We start from the raw sequence: 20,660 nt of genomic DNA on the forward strand, positions 1-20,660 counted from the left end.
CCCCGGCCGAGTCTAGCCGGCAATCTAGCGGGATAGACGCAGATAGGTGGATAAACACTTCGCCATACGTTCCGTCGCGCAACGGAACGATACCGGAACGCCGGAACAAATGTGGAGATGGCCCAGGAGCATCGGCGGGAAACGGAAAGAAAAAGGTGCGTAGAGTAGATCGGCATGGTGGAAGAGAGAACGAGTGCGTGCACGCACGCCGGCGAGAAGGAACCGGCGGACGCGCGGAGGGCCTCGTTTTTCATTTCTTTCCGCGAGCGCGACGGACAAAGGCCATTGTGGAGGATCCCATTGTGGAGGATTAACGTATGCACACGCACGCACACGCGAGCACGCATGTCGCGATTGTGCGAACGCGCGCTTCTCTCTCTCTCTCTTTCTCGGCCGGCCCGTGGAATATATGCTCGCGCTCACACGCAGGTATATGTGCATACCACATGCATGTGCACGCGCACCCGACCATCGAGGAATCCGAGCTGACCCCCCGGGTGACACGTTGCATATTTATACCAGGAAACGATCGACCGTCACCGCGCGACGGTTACCCCTCCGATAGATCTGTACCTGACGGCCAGAGAGGCGTAAGTCCACGGAATCGTACGCGCGGCTGGGGTCCCAATGTCTCCGAGAAACTTCCCAGCCTTGCGAACTCCATCTTAGATCGCCGTGAAAATTAACGCGATCGATAAATATTCGTCCACTGTTGCGTAAATCACATGCATGTGTATGGATCTTAAAACCGGAAAGATGGGGTAGCAGGATGTAAACAGAAAGGTAGGGCCGTGAGTGGGTCAAATATATGAATATGCATTCTGTTTGATTTGAACAAAGGAGGGACAAAAAATTATATAGAACAATAAAGCAAGGATATACTTTTTAAAAATATAATAATATACATAATTATATACAACACAATTATAATTATACGCAACACGATACGATACAATACAATAACTAAATATAATACAACACAATAAATAAACATCATGCGAATGGTACCTGTTATACGTGCGATAATATAAAATATAAATAGGATTAATTTAATCTTAATAATAAATAGCATTAAGTCTTAAGACTCCCGACTCTTCGTCTCGATTGATGACGTTAGAAGCGAGAAAATGCACGCTCAAAGTTCTTGCGAAACACGTCGAAGTGAAAGGATATTTTCGAAAAAGGCGGCACTTACGGTCGACCGCGAACGAATGTATAGAATCTAATATTCCGAAAACTTTCTTATTCGTCTGATGATCAAGAAATAGTAAAAATTAAAATTAAAATTAGAATCATCGTGTAAAATGATCGTGACCAAATTATAAGTCGACAAGTGGGTCACACGTCATGTTAATTTCGCGGCCACTTGTCGATCATTAAAGCAAAATAGCAAGATTGTTAAACGAGTTGCTTAAAATACTCCGGAGAAAGATTGAATCAAAACAAGCGGACTCAAGTGGTGGAAACTGTGATCGTAGGAAAGAGAAAGAGAGAGAGAGAGAGAGAGATAGAGCGCTGCTCATAGAGCTCGTTGGTTCCACTCGCACAACGACGAAAATGTGTCAAGGGCGATAACTTCGGGCTCTTTTCCGCTGTTCGGCTAAAAATATACGTCCGACTATGAGGAAATTCATAGAGAGTCGGGGCCACGGTGTCGGGCCCGAAAATATCGCGCGCTATTGCGCCCGCCGGACTACGCCACGTTACGTTGCGTCGCGCCGGAGATCATTGTTGCTGTACGCCGTCGAGGAATCCTCGGAGGAGAGGATGACAGCGCGGTTTCGTTTGTGGCAAGTCGACGGGCGGCTACGTACGCGAATAGTATCGTTCTCGACGTCCGACCGCGAGTCAATAGGGAAGGCGCATAGGCTCTCGAGCGGGCTTCGCAGATAGCAACAAACGATAAGGATTTAAGTGGACGACTCGCCGTGATCTTTCCCACGAATCGTCGTTCGTCGCCTAGAATACCTCGCGATCGCCGTACAGCGATTTACGTCATGAGCGCGCGAACAACGCGCGCCTGAATCGCGAGAGGTGCCGAGAGATAGCCGCGGAGCGGTTTATATATGAAAAAAGAAGAGAAAAGAAAGATCTCAAGCAAATGATCGCAAGGCCCCTCGATTAAAATCAAACGATGCAACAACGAAGGATAAGAGCCGATTGCGGATCTAATTTGCATTTATTTCTACGGTACGGTGTGTTAACTATTTTAAATATCTTCGAAAAATGGTGATAATTTATTCACGATTAGCTGAAGGTGAAGAAGTTTCAACGCGATAAGACGAGATCTACGAGAGCCAAAACCGTGCTATTGTATGGACGTGACGATTTTATTAATTATAATTTAACGAACAACGTTTCGATCTACTGCAGATCCACCTCGGTTAACGAAAGTACAATAATTAGTCAGAACGAAAAAAGGCTTACATTTACGGAAAGATGTTCGAAGTGGTGATCATTAACACCGATATACATATATAATTTCGAGATAGACAAATTATCCTCCTCCTCTCACATCTCGAGGATTTTCAAGATGGAAATAGTAATTGCCTTACCCCGTACACGTTATTATCGGAACATTTCGACCGTACCTCGTGATCGTCCCCGGCCGGAATGGCAATTGCAAATGACCGTGAAAACTTGGATCGTTGCGATTTCCAATCGTTATAAACGATAAAGACGAAAGAAATAATGCACGAGACCCGTGTCTGCCGGATACTGACGCACGAGGTGCGACGTGTTCACGTCGTGATTAAGCTCGCGGCTGTTCGCTGATTCATTAATCGTCAGTGGTGAATCGGTAATCATTTATTTGAATTAGCAATTCGATCGAAAGTAGGCGAGCCGCACGTGGCGTATTTCACGGACGGGCGCACGCGCGCGCGCGCGTGACGTTCACTTCGCAGTACCTGTACGATAGGCACTACTATCTCACAGGGAGGGTTTAGAAAATAGATGGGCGTTCGAGATAATCTCTGATCGGCGTATCAGTGCGCGCGCACGTGAGATAAGACTCGGCCTTATTCGCGCGTCGAGGAACTGACGCGCGTTTAACAAGGGACGCTATCGCGGGAGATGGGCAGGCATGGACACCACCACGGGGTTCGGCGGTGCTATCAATGACGCTTAGCAACGCGGAAGCCATTAGCCATATGGCATATGGCATGGCTGTACCGTACGTACGTACGTACGTACGTACGTACTATGCCGCGCGCATCGCCGTACGTACGTACGTCCATCAGTGGCCGCAGCGCACCTTGCACCGCGATGCGCCGGCGATTGCGGAGAAGAAAGATGAAGAGGAGGAAGAGGAAGAAGAGAGACGGCTGACGAGGGAAAAGCGCGTCTCGAGCAAACGCGCAGTCTCACCTTCCATGTTACTTTTGAGAGATAAAGCTGAAGACGCGGGTATATATTCGCGCGGTATACTGGGTGTCCGCGCGATCGCTCGTAATTTACTTTCGCAGTCCTGCGAGTTCGCAGCTGAGCGAGAGGACGAGATGTCGGTCTGAAGAGTACGCGAGGTCCCGAGTATGGATCGCATGCTGGAGGAATCCCCAGCAAAGTTCTAGTTACTTGGTAGTTACTTCCGGCCTCAACTGTATCTTCTCCTGGTTCCAAGCCAAAAAGGTGGCAGCGATATACGTGTAAGGTTATTGTCACACTGGCGCTGTAGCGATATTTATTAGAAGGGTGCCTCTCCTGATTACAATTATTTCGCTTATGCGATTAATTAGTTACAAGTACCGATTTTTCTTTTATTGTACATTTTAAGAAAAGGAAGAAACAGCTCGAATAGCGAGTTGCACGAGTTCAATTTTAGGGTTGTACAGGGAGAATCAACTGCTTCGATTCTCTGAGGAAAATTTTCCTCCTCTCTTAATCCCATTCCGCCGAGTGGATCACGTGGTATTTAAGACCGTAACGGGACGAGTTTTATCGCCGGCTGGATCCCGAGTTCGTCAAATTACTCGAATACGCTTGACATCGACACCGCAGATGTTCCACTGTGTCGCTCTCCGGAAGTAAAGAATAATTTTCCCCGGTTTGCCGCGCGATCCTACAACGGCCCGGATTAATATCCCGGCATTAATCAGCGTCCTAATTAATTTACTCGCTGTGACACGGAGGGCTCCCCTAATTAGCCGTGCCCGACTCCCGCCGGTGTCGAAATCTTGCACCGCGGGCGCTTACACTGTCGTCATCGTCGTCGTCGTCAACTTCGTCGTTACCGTCGTCGTCGTCGTCGCCGTCAGCAGTCCTCCAATTTATAAACTCGAAACTGGGAAAACACGGAAGCTTCATTTATAATAGTACGGTTTCACGGCGATCTGCTCTTCTAACGTCGCCGGTCCCGTCCGAGTTGGAATTTAAATTCCCCAACGCGGCGTCAACTTCGCGAATTTTACCGCAAAACGGGAGAAAGACCGATCTTTCGGTATTTTCCTGCGTCCTCGCGGATATATCTTTACAATTAATCGCGTTTGTATAATATTTTGAGCGGCGTACGAACATCAACACATTGAGAAAAAGAAAAGCTGTTAGATCGACAAAATCAGCAATCGTTCCCGCTAAAAAAAAAATATTGTGTTCACATAGAAAAAAAGTGCTAGAATCAAGTAAGCACAATGACTCAATTTTCCAGCCTTTTAAATCAAATAAATTTTTAACCAATTTAAATATATTTTAACAGCTTAAATATTTACTTAAACGAATCGCTGAATGTGAAAATATAAAATAGTCTAAATCTAAGAAAGTATTTACTAGAATTATGTGAATATTTCTTTTCTACTGGTTTTATAAATTTATACTTTCCTGTAAGTATTTTCCAAAAATGAATTCGAATGTTCTCAATATTATGAATTTAACATTCGTCGTAATTGTTTTAATTAATTGTGTTAGCAAAAGTTCTGTTCGTTTAAGCCAAATTTCGTCGATTCCACCGCTTGTTCTTTTTTCTCAGCGTGGAGACAGCGAGCTTTCTTTGAATCTTATACACGCTCTACCCGAGATCTCGCGAGAACGCTAACGCTGATTTATTATCTCGACATGGTTGATTTCGCTCTTCCATTCGTCGACGAAGGTACCACGCGACTCCACGATGCACGAAGAACCGCGAGATCCGCTCGTCCTCTCGTAAGCGAGCGACAGCTTCGTTCACACCGGCGCGCTCCGATTTCGCTCCGGCGGCGGTCCTCTCGCTTCTCGCCGCGTCGTGTCTAGCGCACGCATATCGGAGGATGCTGCGCGGAGGCGCAACACGGAAATGGACGTCGAGCAGTCGTAAATTCCCCCATTCCCACCGTCCGTCCGCGACTTTTGTACGGGCGTAGTATAATAGCATAAATAGCCGGTCCGGTACGTTGCATCGCGTATAAGACAAAGTGTTAAGATCCAGGGGTAGACTCGGGCCGCACAAAAAGGCCCTATTAATTATGACAGGTTGATGTACGAGCCGTGCACACGGACCCAAGCGAATGAATTCGATCCTTGCGATCCCGGGCGGGAGAGAGATAGGGAGACGGAGACGGACGAAGGAGGAGAGAGAACCGGCCGACTCTCTCTGTCGCGACCGGCGCGGGATCACGGGTCCTTTTAAATCTGCAAAGGCGCACCTCTGGCTCCGCCGTTCCGTAACAGCGCTTATCTAACGCCGACGAAATAATCGCGTCACACGACGACGGGGACGGTGGACTCGCGTTACTTATTTACGCAATGCCGTTGTCGTCGAGGAGGAGGAGGATTAACAGCGCAATTACGAATTTCCCGTGAGACGCGCTGAAATATGGACGGGGAGAGAATTGTTCCACGTGGCGATCTACGTTGCGTGGCACGAGTTTACGGGGAACCATCGGCGATTTCGCCCGACTAATTGGTCGTGTGACGTAACGCGGGCTGACGATCGCTCGTGGCGCGCAAGACTATCGGGAGCGCGATTTTCCACCCCTGCATCTTTTCCGCACGAGTATTCGCAGAGAAATTTCAGAGAGAGATTTCGAGACAAATTGTTCATGTAACTTTTCATGCGGGGCTATCCGTGGTTCTCTGTTATCGCGAATGAGGCAACAAACACGAACGATGGAACTTCTCAGTGAAACGCGGACGAATCGGATATCTCGCGATCGGCCGGTGAATATTTCTTCGGCTAGTTCTAAAGGCGATCTCCCGTTTCTCTCCTTCTTTCTCCTCTTTCTCCCTCTCTCTCGGCGCGGCGTACTTATGGTAATCCAGCCGATGCGTTTTATCGACAATGGCAGGACGGTACCGCAAGTATTAAAAGCCTCGCCTCCCCTGTCAACCCTTTCTTCGAGCCCTCGCTCCCGGGGGATGCACCCTATCATCGGTACACTCTCGGTCTCTCCCCGGGGAGACAATGATGCCCTCCCCCCGAGCCGTCCTCCCTCTTTTCTCTCCGACCACCACTCTCTCTCCTCTTCCTGCTCTCGGATCTCAATCGCTCGCAAAAAATCTCATTTATCCATTGTGTTCCGCGTTACCCGGTGAAAGGAGAGCCGAGAGGAGAGGAACCGGCGGAATAGAACGAGGAAACAGAGAAAGACAGAGAGAGAGAGAAAGAGAAAAGGCGTATCTATTCTTGCTCTCGGTTTCTGGCTCGTGCAGGTTATGCACTCCGGCGTTCTTGTAAGACGTGTTTATTAAGGCGCGTACCCTCCTTTCCTCCTTCCAGCTCGCTTTTTCTCCTCATCTCTCAGCGATCCCGGGATAGGATCGGTGCGGAGAGGAGGTCGCGCTGAATGGATCCCGGGGTCGAAACGCACACGCGGTCCACGACGGCGTTGGATGACTTGCGTGTGCTTTTCAACGGGCTGACCCAATCGCGGGCCCCACCGGCGCGGAGATTCAACTCTTTTTGTGACAGCCGGTGTCTCGCTTCACCTGCGAGCGAGCGAGAGCGAGCACCCGAATCGATCTTTCTTCTCCCGGCGGCAACGTGATGCGCTTAGCACAAAGGGGCGAGAGCGTGCACGGCGCGACGCCGCTGGTCTTACCTCGTTACGCATCCTGATCTCTCGGTAATCCCGTAATCGTCCCGTTGTCTGCTCGGGTCTCTCGCCGTGCGCCGCAGAGATTTCCATCGCGACCGATCGTAACCAGATATCGCGCGCGTTTTCGGGAGGAGAGGGCGCGTTCGATGAAAAGATCCGTCATCCCGTTTGCACTCCTTTTCTTTTTCTCCGATGACAGAGAGAACAGATCGGGTGGGGAGCACCGAATCTCAGGGTTACGCGAATTTCCGTCGGGCAAACTGCAGTGAGAAAAAACAAATGGTGTTCGTAATCGTAATCATCATAGTGGAGAGATTACAGACGGGAGAACGACTTTTTTAGTGAGCGTTACGATAGCGTCGGTGATAGTAATCTTGCATAGATTCCAGCGAAATTGAATAGATTGATTACATTTTCGACTTCTTTTACACGAAAAAGGAATCGAAGAGACGTGATTCTGTGAAAAGCGTTTATTGCGACAATTGTAATTCATTGCTTAATCTCGATTGGCCTTTTTTGCGATAAAAACTTTGACATACCGGTAATCGCCGGACCGTCGGCTTTGCCGCGACACGGCGGACTGGAAATCGTTGCTGAATCAACACTCGATTTCGTAAACGATTTAATCCGTCGGGAGCGTCCGCTCGCGTGTACTTAATAGCGGTAACTCGACAACCGTGGGCGTTGCGACACCGCCGTCTCCGTAAGGACCCACTTGAGATTGATCAAAGAATCGGACGAGTGTTCCGGAACACTGTGTATACACGCGAGATTGCGTGAATAATGCGCATTGTCGATGTCACGGTGCGCGTCCGCGCGTAGGCGCGTGCGAAGAGGCGCGGGGGTGAGGAGTCAGAGAGCGCGAGAAAGCACGAGAGAGAGAGACTAGATTGGGGTGCGCGGAAAAAGAGAGAGCACGAGAGACAGAGATACACGCAGAATGGGGAACGGTGTAGGGAAGGGGCTGCGGGGAGAGGAGTTTTGGCACAGGGTGCAAGTTTCGAAGCTACTCGCTCGTAGTACATTCGGGTGTAGTAGGTGGCTCAGGGGCTGCAGAGATGCGAATGAACGGATTAAAGGATGATCTCCCCCGGCGCCGCGCGGGAGCGGGGCCCGCCCTGTCGGCGACGCTAACAGGATTGACGATTAACGTGTGGGTGGTTAGTATGCAACCGTTTTCATTGTTGCCGCCGCCAGTCGGGGCGTAGGCCTCTCGCGGAATGGCGAGCAGCGGGCGGCGGGTTGGTGCCCCCCTCCCCCATCCACCTTGCCACGCAAACATTTCACGGCCGGGATGCCGTCGAACGGGGAAGAAACCGGTGCTCGTCGCCACCGCTGTGATATGGCAGGAGGGTGGCGAAGAAGCGGGCCCCAGCGTGCACAAGCGCGACGGCGAGCATTAGCGCGCATCGCTTCGCCACGTTGATCCCCGGGATCGGATTCGCGCCGATCGACGCTCACTCGACCGGCTACTTTGCTCTCCCGCGAACACGCGCGAAGGAAACGCTCCTTCTCTCCCACCGCCGTCGGCCCGTTGAGTTACACTCCGGATAGAAGATTTCTTGGGATTTGATCGGGGATCCCGATCACCCGAAACAATTGTGGATTCTGGCTGGAAAATCTACGTAGATTCTCTGGTTAGAGGTGTGATATTTCGATTGTACGATTCTGAGTGGGGGATATAAACAGATCCTATTTGCAAGAAGAATCAACAATACGTTCTCCCACTGAAATCGTATGTCAACAGCCGCAATTCGGTTCTTACGGCGGTTAGATCTCTCCTTGTTAGTTACCAACGACAACTTTCGGTATTCTAATCAGAATCTACGCTGTATCTGGGAGAATTTCTGTACGGGTAGGTTTACGATTGGCCGAGGGACGAATTTTTTCCGGTTGCTTCTTTTTTCTTCTCTTTTCTTCCCGTCACCTCGCTCGCTCCTGCTCGTTTCAACGGCCGTGGCCGGTAATCCGCTGCGTTCTTATAAATCAAGGAGAAAACGCGAAGTCACCGGAAGGTAGCCACCGGAGTTCGCTCGACCGGAAACTGCGGAGCAGTCTCTCTTTTTCTCTTTCTCTCTCTCTCTCTCTCTCTCTCTCTCTCTTTCTCTCTTCTCCCTTACTCCGGCGTATTGTTTCGTTTATGGGTGATTTTGGCCAGGCCTCGGGCCACCCCGCTGATTAATGCTTATGTAATTCATTGCACGAGACGTTAAAGGCATAATCTCCGTGGCCTAACTGGCGGCCTCTTCCTCCTCTCCTCCTCTCCCCCCCCCAACCCTCTATCCTTCCTGGTCCTCCTCGGGCGTATCAGTTACCGCGGACAGGTATATGCAACGGGACAACCCATTGGGCCCCACCTGGCGCGCCGACTGACCGGGGGTTTTGTTTCTCACGCGCAACAAGGGGCACGGGCGCCATTGTTTGTACATAGCACGGAGTAATTACCTTTCGGGATCTCGTCGTCGCCGCTGTCCCCGTCGTGGTCGATCGCGTGGGGACCGACAAGAAAGAGAAAGAGAGAGGGAGAGAAAGGCAGAGAGCCCCTCTTTCTCTCCTTCTCGACCCATGGGCCCTTGTTCTGCCCTCCTCTCTCCTTCCAGGATAATCGATCTCCCTCGTGTTTCTGCCCCCTCGACCACGACGTTATCCGGCGAGGATCTCTTTCTCTCTCTCTCTCTCTCTCTCTCTCTCTCTCTTTCGACTTCGTCCCAGCCGAGACTTTGCTGACTTTAATGCGCTTTAACTCCGCCGTCCGCGCGCAGAGATCGCGGCCGATCTCACTTCGTACAGTTTGATCTTTTCACGCTGCCGATGATTCAGCCTACCTTCCGGCTTTTATCTTCCGGTCGTTCGACGCGTGTAGAGGTGTAAAGTATAAGTAAATTACCAACCAACTGTCACCTTGTCCAAGTCGTCGCAAGGATTGTTTCTCATTCTCGTCGACAGACGCTACGTAGCTATTTGTTCCCGCTGTTTGTTCCCGACGCGCGTATATCTCTGGATATCGGAGCTCGGAATAAGAGAGAGAGAGAGAGAGAGAGGATATCACCGGGACGATATCGATTCCGGCTGACATTGGCTCTTTCGCATTCGCGAGATCGGTCGTGTCGGTTTCGGACGTATCTTTCGGCCAGCGGCACTCCGCTGACGTATTTTCTCATCATCGGCGAGAGAGTTCTTCGCGCGATCGATCGAGAGCGAGCGATAAACGGCGCGCTGCGTGGCCAGAGAGGGAGGGAAGAAGGGGTAAAAGGGTTCCAGAAGGCTAGGCCTTTCAGAATATTCGCCAACGTATCGAAGCAGGCTCAATAATCATCGGCGAGGCTGACGGTCAGCGGTCGGGCCTCCTATTCACGCGGTGTTACGCGGCCTTTCACGGATATCGGGTTGCCCATTAGCAACTAGAGAGGCTGTCCAGTAATTACGGCTTAATTAATCTCCCGGCCGCGCGCTCCTTCTCTCCCGGTCCTGCGGACTGATTAACGTGCGCCACTCTCAAAGGAAAAGAGCCGGGCTACGCGATGACCTCTTGCGCCGAAAACCAGCTACCAGCTTCCCCGCGGACTCTCGCCGGCGGAGGCAGTCGCAGCCCGTTCCCGAGGTTGCGCCATCCTAAACGCTTCATCATACCGTGAATGCTCCGCTCGCGCGCGTATTAAAGCGAGCGCGTCATACGTCCCGCAACGAACATTGGGAATCTGATCGCGCTCGACCCGTTCGTGTCCCGCGAAGATCGTCGAGAATATCGTTTTCGAGAAGCGTACGTGGAAAAGGGGAAAAGAGCTGAAAATCAGCTGTTCGTATAACACAACTGAAATTTAGTCAACTTGGCTCATTCTTTCGCCCCTGTGCCCAGTTTTCAGCTTATACAGCTAAAAATTAGATCCGATAGTTGCATTTCAACTGTATTACGTGGACACCTAATCACCTTTTTCCCGTGGGAGTGCACAAAGAGAGATCGTAATACTTCTTTTCAATGAATCTCGTTTTTATTTTTATTTCTGTAAGATATCTGAAATTCAACGAATTTAATGATTTTTTTTTTTTACTACTAGTATGAAGCACTGTATTCTTCTTTTCATGCGAACAACCCGTCGGACATCGATGTTCGCGCGCGCGAGAAACGCGGCACACGAGCACTCTTGTTTTGAGACGCGCGTCCCCTCGTGCGACGCACTAACGCTCGCTGCTCTCCTCGCCTTTAATTCAGCTTTTGTAAGATCTCGTCCGGTCTCGTACAGGTGAACAGGTAGACGGTAAACAACTGAATCAGCTTACCGTTTTTCGAGGTGAACAGAGAGGGGGGAGGGATGAAGGGGAAGAAGCACGTACCCTCCGGGTTACTGAGCCGAGCGCGTCCGACTAAAAGATTCATGGAGCAGAAAAACACTCGCGCGCACTCCGTTCCCGCGGCGAGAAGATAATAGGGTAGGGGGGAAGGGAGGGGGGGGGGAGATTCTGTTACATAGTCACGAGTCTTCGCCGCCATTGTCTAGCTAATTATGAAATACTGCCGAAGACTATGGCGATTGTGACGGACGACGAAGGGTTGACTCGCGCGCGAGCGGAGTGTCTCTTAGGCTGAGCCGGCGAGAGTAATTGACTTTCTAATGGCTGTACTCTGCGTGCATGCCGCTGCAACGACGTAACAATCGCGCCCGAGCGTGAAGTTGGGACATCCTAAACGACCGGCTGTCGCAATCCGACGCTTTTCGTTATGATTCTATAAACGGACCGCGAACGACAGCCGGAGCGCCGCGCCAAAAATACCGGCCGACGCTCTGTAATCATTTCACGTGATATACCATTGGTATTCGCTCAAAGTATTTTAAAAACCGCAGTTTAATCCGTCCGCTTCGCCGATATTCATACGCGCGCGAGGAAGTCGCGTAATCGCGCCGTTAAAAATATTACCGCCCTGTAATTATTCGTTGCGATATTCTCTTTAGTGTTCTCCTAAGGTATTAAAACAAGACTCTCAGATGTGTAATCCGCGAGTTTCTTGAACCTTTATTTTCGCGCGAGGAAATCGTGCAGTCGCCGCCACCAAGAATATTATCGAGCTGTAATTGCTTGTAGAGACACACCACCTGGTATCTTAAGGTATCTCAACTTTTCGTCAGCACACTTATTTTTTGCCGCTTCACTTGGCGTATTAGGTCTGTGAGATCCAATAAATTTACTTCAATATCTATAAATGTGCTTGTCCAATTTAAGAGATATTACGTAGAAGGAGAAGTAAAAAAATTATGTATGCTTTAGGAAAAGAATTCTATGATAATATGTGATACAATATACGACTACAGGATTTTGATTCTTGATTTGTCAGTTAATTTCACCCACGAGTGCGAAAGTCGGGTCAAAGACCGGACTTCAGTCCGGCGAGCTCCTCCGATTTTTACCCTCGCGCTAGAAACTTGTGTGCAGCCGATTACAAAGCACCGGCAGGACCGGGAAAACCGAGCCAATCGAAACGAGAATGTCGTCCTCGATAGCCGTTGAAATCGGGCAGACAGGCGCTTCTTCAGCTNGGGGGGGGGGGGGGAGGCGAGTCAGGCGGCGAAGAGCGGAATGCCAAGAAGCTTTCGCGCTCGAGCGATCGCCCCTCATCAATTATACGGCTGCCTAATTAACCGCATCGAACTATTTCACGATACCGGCCGCGCCACGATAATTATTTACTGCACGCCGCGTCGATATCTTTTCCGCGACGACGGGTCCCTCATCTCCGTGGCTTCTCACCCGTAATAAATCACGGCGCGCGTAATAATCGCAAAATCATAAGGAATTTTTCAACGACGTCCAACAGCGGATTCACCGTTAGCGCGCGGCTGGCAACATGTCGCGCAGTTGGGATCGATCGAGCGGGAGAATGGATCGATTTTTATCAGCTTCGCGCGCGTACGGGGGGGGGGGGAACAGAAACCCTCCCTCGTNTCTTTCCGTTCAGCTGACTCCGTCGTAAACGATTCGTTTCTATTGACTGGGGAAACGTTTAATTCGAGATTTCGTCGCGAGTGTCGGGGGGGTGTCAGAGCACTCTCAAAATTTCTTGGAGTTAAATCTCACGCTAAAACGAGTGAAGAATCAACACCATCCTGCAATGTATTCATTACAGGTGAATTTTGCTTTCCGAAACTCGCTGAGAAAAATGTGTCCAGCTTAGCGGCCGCAATTGCACACCGCTGACTCACTCTTCAATTCCGAGTGAAAATATCCACTCGACGATTCAGGACGGAGAATTCGCTCCATATGGCTCGAATTCGGGGGAATTCGAGTGACCGGCTGTCAGTCGGCATTCCGAGTGGATTTCATCCGGAAAGATTCCGAGAGTAGCAGAGAATACATCGCTCCGGGCGAGAAGCTCTTCGCTTTTAATCACAAACTTCAATTACCGCCGCGCGCGCTCTCTCGATCGCGGCCGATCGCGATCGATCGGCAACGAAATTCCCGCGGATGGGGTCAGGTCGCGCGCGCGGCAACACCTGTCGTTAATGCGCGCCAGTGCGCGATCCTAAAGGAGCATTACTGTCAGCCTCACGGTGCTTCGTTAATATTTCTCGCCGCAATCTCGCGGTGGCGCGCCGTATACCTTTTATCGCGGGGCCTTCTCCCGGGGCCCAATCGATACGCCGGCGCGCTCATCAGCGTCCGACGTTAACGAGTAACGTTCGGGCACCTAATGATGGACAAGTTTTCTCCTTGAGGTATGCCAGCCGGAATTGAATCGAGATGCAAATTACAGCGGCCCCGAACCGACGCGCGCGCCTCCCCGCACAAATAGGGGCCCCGCCGCCGTCGTCGTCGTCGTCTTTAACACCGAGCTCGCGCCATGTACTTACTAACGATCGGCCACAATGAGTAATGGAATTTATCGCGTGCTCGCGCGCGCGGGAGAGAGCCCGGCGCCTTCGAAACTTACTCGTCGAACTCTTCGTGAACTTTAGCACACCTTGCGCGCACCGCCGAGCGGCCGCAGTACCGGCGAGAAAATGTGCAGTTGAGGACGATGCTCATTAATCTGGTTAACGAGATCACGAATTTATTGCCGCGTATGACAACGCGGGGGGGGGGGGGGGGGGGNCTTCGCCGCATTATCTAAGCGCAATTTCCGTCTTCGCGCCGAATTGATCTCGCGCGTTGCTACCGCGAGCGGAGGGTTTTGCGTTTCGCTCTTCGTGCATTCCGCGCGCGCTTTTAATATTTTTTCAAACGTGTCTCTCGCAGATTATTAAATCATCGCTGGGGCTCCCCTCCCCCTACTTCTTTTCGTTTTCTTAATCTTAATTTTGAGGTGTATTTTTCCGTCAAACGAGATCGGGGGTACACCGAAAGCCGTAAATTGAAAGAAGGATTTGGTAACTATTGCCAAGATTGATTTAAACGGATTCATGAATTGTTTGGTTACTGTAATCAAATCACTTAATACCATATACTGTATATAGTGTATGGTATTACAGTACAGTGCTAAATGATTTAGTCGCGGCGATCAAACAATTTAGTTGAAACTATTTAGCCTTTGTATTTCCGCCACCGAATCCTTTTTTCAGCGTAAGAAGTGTAAAAGTCGACGGAACACAGGCGAGACTACCGTGAGAGGTGCCGGGTAATTTATTTGCCGAGGGGTGTCAACGAGACTAATGACGTCCGTACCTGGCGAGCGCTTTGACGGGTTGCGTCGCTCGTCACGTTGACGCAACGATTCCGCGTCGTTCTCTCTTTCGCCTCGCCCCGCCTCGCTCTCCTACCGCCCTATTGCCCTCCCTCTCTCTCTCTCTCTCTCTCTCTATCTGTCTCTATCTCTCTCCGGCTAATCATTCTCAATCATAATCACGCGCGTTCGTCGCGTCGATCAGACAGATTGCGCTTTATCGTTAGAATTAGCGTACGGCGTGCCTCGCAGAGACCGTGTCTGTCGGACTCGCTCGTATTTCTTCCGCTTAGCGTTGCGCGAGTCGGATAGCTTCGACCACATCTCTCTCGCTGCAAATCTGAGACTACATTCCGAAATGTTCTTTTCCAGGAATATTTTATTCTCGGTGGCTCCCGAGCGATGGAAGAGGGGTCAATCGGAAACGCTCGTCGAGTTTTGGGACAGTTATTGAAAGTAAAATGTTCCTCAAAAGGAACAATTTTGGAATGTAGTCTGAGTGTTTTATTGTTACGGGTATTCCGAGTCGAAATTTAGATAATTTGCGTCCACTTAGATAGTCACACTTAGATAGTCACACTTAGATTCGCGATATTGTCGACGTTCGCAGCTAAATAATGTCTCTTTAACATTTCTTTTATGTTATTCGTTCTCCTCGTCTGTATAGCGTGCGAAGCTACGTCGAGCTCTCCGCAGGTAATTAAATAATATGCTCGCTCGAGGCTTCTTGAATAATAAGTCCGTCTTTACGGAGGCTCCTTTTTTTTTACGTGCGCGCCCGGAGATCGAACAACGGCCTCGGGATTTCGGTTTTGAGCATCCGGTTAAAGCGTAGAAGCGGGGAATGGGTTTTTAATCAGGGTGTCCCGCACAATAGGCTCCCCAGGGGGCACCAGCCACCCTTGTAGTACCTTTCCTCGCCCTTCGTACACGGAGGTGCCTCGACCCTTCGTCCGCTAGGAGTTTCTCATCATCGTGCACGGCCCACATCGTCGACAGCACTGACGATTTCCCTTTCGCGCGATTTATCGCGTTAAGATCGACGCGATAGACGACTCCGTCGAACTTTCGCGTGAAGTCAGTTTTTTTTATATAATTCAATGTTACAATTTCTCACTCAATGTAAGCGCAACATAATATACGTTGTAAGAGTTACATTGTTGAGCGGAAAATCATAACATTGTTGTAACGTTACTGTTGATCGGTGCTTAGTGGAAGGCGGTCGAAGAAGGCGAACAATCGAACCGAATTTTTGGACCGACCCGATACTTTCGCTCGATAAGCGCGCGTCTGGTACTACCGTGGCGGTGTGTCAATCCGAGTCGGCGCGGAAGGGTCAGAACGTGTCATTACCACCGTCACGGGCACGAGACCGCGCGTTCTCTCCTTTCTCTCTCCCTCTCTCCCCTTTCTCCCTCTCTCTCTTTTTTCTCTCCCTCGCTCTCGCTCGCTCTCGGTACTCGCGGTGCCGACGGTGGTTGAAAGCGAAACCGCGGTGCAATCAGCGGCGGCCATATGTCGCCCGGGCGACATTACGGGCGCGCGTACTCGCGTCAATCGAGGGGAAACGCGATTCGATCCCTTCCGGCGTGTGTCTCCCCCGACGCCACTCTGCCGTATACCACTCGAAAATCCCCCGCGTGTCTTCCGCGCTCTTCTCGTTCGCGCCCACGTCCCGCGAATCTCAGTCATTACCGCGCATTAGGTCGTCGCTCGTGAAGCCGGCTCTTCCTCATCCACTCCCCGAAGGGGAGGAGAGGAAATCAAGCCGGCGAAATCGACCGAGGTTCGGGACGTAAATAATCATCGATTTTCTTCTCGTTAATTTGCCGACGGGAGCACACAGAAAGGAAGATCGGTAAAACGAGCTAAGATGCACATTGACCGAAAGTTACGCTTATTTTCCGCACTAAACACATCCTTTGTTTATTTTTACCACAAAAATAATCAGGGGAGCCATTTTTCTAGTAAGCATTACTGTAGTGTAAAATTTGCAAATATGGCACCCCTTTAAGGTGTGTTTTTCTTTGGAATATATCATGGTTACCTAATTTGAATTTATTAAGTGCTGAACTCGGGAGAAAATTCGCTGCTGAAAACAAATGACTTCGGGAATAACTGTCCCTTTCTTAACTTTTCACAAACGTTTACTCTGCAACGTATTTTGTCCGTAACAGCAAACTCTTAACAGAAATAATGGCAAAATTGTTAACCTCTTGGCTAAGTTTGAATCAACGTTACTGAGATTTAGCTGATAGCACCGAGTCGTTTTCCTTTGCGTGTATATCTTCAAGAATCACCGGCTAAGTATTTCATAGCGCCGCTTCCCGAATGTCTTAACGATCTACCCGTCTGACATTATCCGTGCGGGTTTCTTTAACCAGCTGCCCCTCGCCCTTCGCTTTCTCGTACTCTCTCTCTCTCTCTCTCTCTCTCTCTTTCTTCTTGACGATTTTCCATTTAGCGTTGCTCGGTGCGCGCGGGGAAAAGGTTAAACGATCGGCCGGCGAATGACTGATGCGTGTCTCACCTGCGTCTGGCATCTGCGGATACTCGCACGCCGGCGACGTAACGTTTTCCGTGGAAATTTTGCAACTTGCCCGTCACAGAACGGACTTCTCTCTTTCTCGCTCCGGATGAAGCTGCCAATAAAGCTGTTTACACACGAGAACACCTCGCGGAAGATTAATGATGAAGCGGCATGAAAGTTCCCGCGCGCGGTTAAACGGTCAGCCGGTGTTTGATATAGAACCATTAGCGTTCCCTCCAGAACCGTCGTTCCTCAGAATCACGAAATTTTCTCGCCGCTTTGCGCCGGATCGCTAATGATCGCGCGCGACCATTGCTCGCCATTGTCGGGGTCATCGTGGACAAACGGGGGAACGCGACGGTTGTTCGTTTTGTACACCGGTGAATCGATGTCCACGTTCAGAACTACGCGAACGACCAAATGTCTTCACTTATTCTGATATTTGTCCTCTTCTCTCTCTTTAAATAATATCCCCGTCTTTGTCCCTCCTTATGACGATGTTAGGCGGCCGAAATCGGCGAGCTTCCGTGTCTCGTCCGCCGAATGAACGAATGTGACATTGCGACCGCGCGATCGAGGACCGACGGACGGTCGTAAATAATAACGGTGCAGTTGGCGATTTGAATTTTCGTGAGACCGGGTCAGCGAGGAGCCCCGGAAAACCATTAATTTATCGTAAACGCGAGGACCGACCGGCGAGTCCGGCGGGAGGGAGAGTCGCTGACCGGTGCAAGGGGGCGCGGGGGGTTGCGTCGAGGTGCAAGGGTCCCGTTCCCGTGGAGAGAGAGAGAGAGAGAGATCCCTCTCGCAATCTTGACCCCGGATAATCGTGGGACAGGTGATCCGAAAACTGGACGACTGACCGGTAGCTTCGTCCAGAAGCAACAAGACGAAGGGTCAAAATCTCCCCTATGCAAATGCTCCGGCCAGTAGTCCGGCGGAGGGGCCTTCCCTTCCGGGATATCGCTTGATTTATCGCTCAATCCGCAAGAACGAGCTCCGCTCGATTTCCGATCTCTTTCGTTTCGTGGCTCGGATCTCGCGCTTCGCAAGCGCCGAAGATGCCCCGCGATCGCGATTTCGACTCATCTATCTCTCTCGCTCTCTCGTCGTGCTCTGACATTTCCGTCCTCGCCGCCGACGCTTCCGTCCGTTGCATCTCGAGAGAGAGAGAGAGAGAGAGAGAGAGAGAGAGGACAATCGCTATTAAAAAGATCAGCAACGGCCGACAGCGGCAGCTTTTAGCGCCGTTCGCGACGAGTAATCAAGCGTCTTTTTCATTACCGCAGTTACCGTTCTCATTGCGATTTCAGTCCTTAAATCGTCGTAGTCCCCCACCCTTGCTCCTTGCCACTGCTCTTTCTCTCATTCCCTCTCTCTTTCTCTTTCTCTCGTCCACTCCTTTTCTCACTGGGACGTTCTTCGCGGAGCAGTTTCTTTGGTCGACGATAAAACGGGACGCAATAAAGGAGGAAGCGTTATTAGGGCTACGTCCTTTTGCTCGGCGGACCCTAAGCCCGGCGGAGTCTCGACCGACCGACAACCACCGACGACAAGGGGTTGAATCGCTGAACCACCGGAGACAAATCCGACGATGAGGCGAAGCTCCAGTTCCGAGCTTTCTCTATCTCCCTCTTTCTTTCTCTCCTTCATCTTTTTCCTCCCTCTCTTGCTCTGTTCTCTCTCTCTCTCTTTCCTCCCTCTCTTTTCCGTTCGCGCGCGCGAGGTTCATAAATAAATTAATTAAGCGCGCCCAGACAACTGATAATGTTAAAATAATACCGCTCACGGGACAATGGGGTAACCGTGAACCGGGAGGTGGGGAGGTAACAGGCAGAGGGGCGAGAGAGAATATATATATATATATATATATGTATATATATATATATATGTATATCTATATTCCAGTCGCAGTTCTTAAACTCGCTCCTCCCGGAGTTAATTTCGCGGCATTAACAGTCGAAAGAGTGCGAACAAAAGGGCTCCGAGGGTAGGGAAGACAGATAAGGGATGGAAGGAGGCAAACGCAGGAAATATGAACACACTCATAATGCAGGCGCCGCCTCCACTACCACCGTCGCCACCGCCATCGTCGTCGTCTTCGTCGTCATCGTCGTCGTTGTCGTCGTCGTCGTCGCCGCGACGACTGCGAGAAAAAGAGAAAGAGAGAGAGAGAGAGCAGTGATTCTCCCTCTTGGACGAAACTCACAGCCGCGTAAATATTTTTTTCAAGGCGCTACGAGTAGCACACCCTCGGCTTGTTTCCTCCCTGTAACAGTCGTCGCTGGTAAAGGGTTGACGATGTCTTCCGGGCGCGATCCGAGTGTTCGAGAGGTACGACGAGGCACGGTCAGTTCCGGCCGTTCTTCACACGCGCTATTTTCGAGGCGAGTTCTCGTTCCCGAGGAGGAGCGCACAACCGGTGAAACCGCGGACGGAGAACCGCTCTCCCGGAAGAAAAAGCCAGCGCTACTTTATGTGCACGGGGCAAACAAGCCCGAGTTCGGTAATAAACCTATCAAAGACGTACGGCAGAGATTACATGCGGCCAACGTGCGGAAGCAGGGCTGTGCAATATCTGCGTGAACGCGCGCGCTCTTTGCGGGGTGGTCGAAAGATTGGAAAAATATCCGGATCGCCGTTTGCGTTTCGCGAACCCATGCGCTCGTGACACAGCCAACTCCCTCGGTACTTAATTAATAACGCGGGATAAATATTTGCTCGTCGCGGAACGCGCCGTGATTTTCTTCGCGATCGATCCGAAACACGACGAAACCTCTCGGAACGGTGATGCTTCGTCGTAATCGCGACGTGTATCGTACGCTTTGATTTTTGAGCATCGTGAGCGGCGAAAGATGCTACTTATAAGGGAGAACCGTTGGACGTGTTTTTCGCCAATTTTCACGAGCTTTAGATATATTCCGATATTGTAATAATAATATATGATATTAATATATTAATATATAATATAATATGTGATATTATTATATACATATTATTAATTATTATATGTAATAATATATATAATAATAATATTATTATTAGATATGTTGTAGAGTAACGGAAAACAAAATATCCGCAATTTTACGAGCTTATATACGCATGTTTAAGGATCAAAGCAACTTTTTGAAGGTAACTCAAGCATTTAATTTCCAGCGAATGTTGAAAAGGCTACGAGTATATAATTTATATTACGCACATAGTTTTACGTTTGCCCGTAAACTCGCATTTAATCCGTCGAAGGTGCAAATTCGATTTGCAAGAGGAGAGGAGAAGGGGGAAACGCGATATGATCACCGGAGTCAATCTTTTCTCGGCCCGCTCAAGCGTGAACGAGTACTACGAGTGCTCCGTAAGAGCGCCGGCGCGAAGTGCACCGCGAAGCGTGACAGTTTCGATAAATCGTCTCTGGAGCGGCGAGTCACAACGGGTGAGGCCGAGCACGTTAAAAGCATCACCGAAGGGGTGGAAA

The sequence above is a fragment of the Dinoponera quadriceps genome, unplaced genomic scaffold (genome assembly GCF_001313825.1).
Source record: "Dinoponera quadriceps isolate SergipeBrazil2010 unplaced genomic scaffold, ASM131382v1 scaffold192, whole genome shotgun sequence".
Classification (NCBI taxonomy): Eukaryota; Metazoa; Arthropoda; class Insecta; order Hymenoptera; family Formicidae; genus Dinoponera; species Dinoponera quadriceps.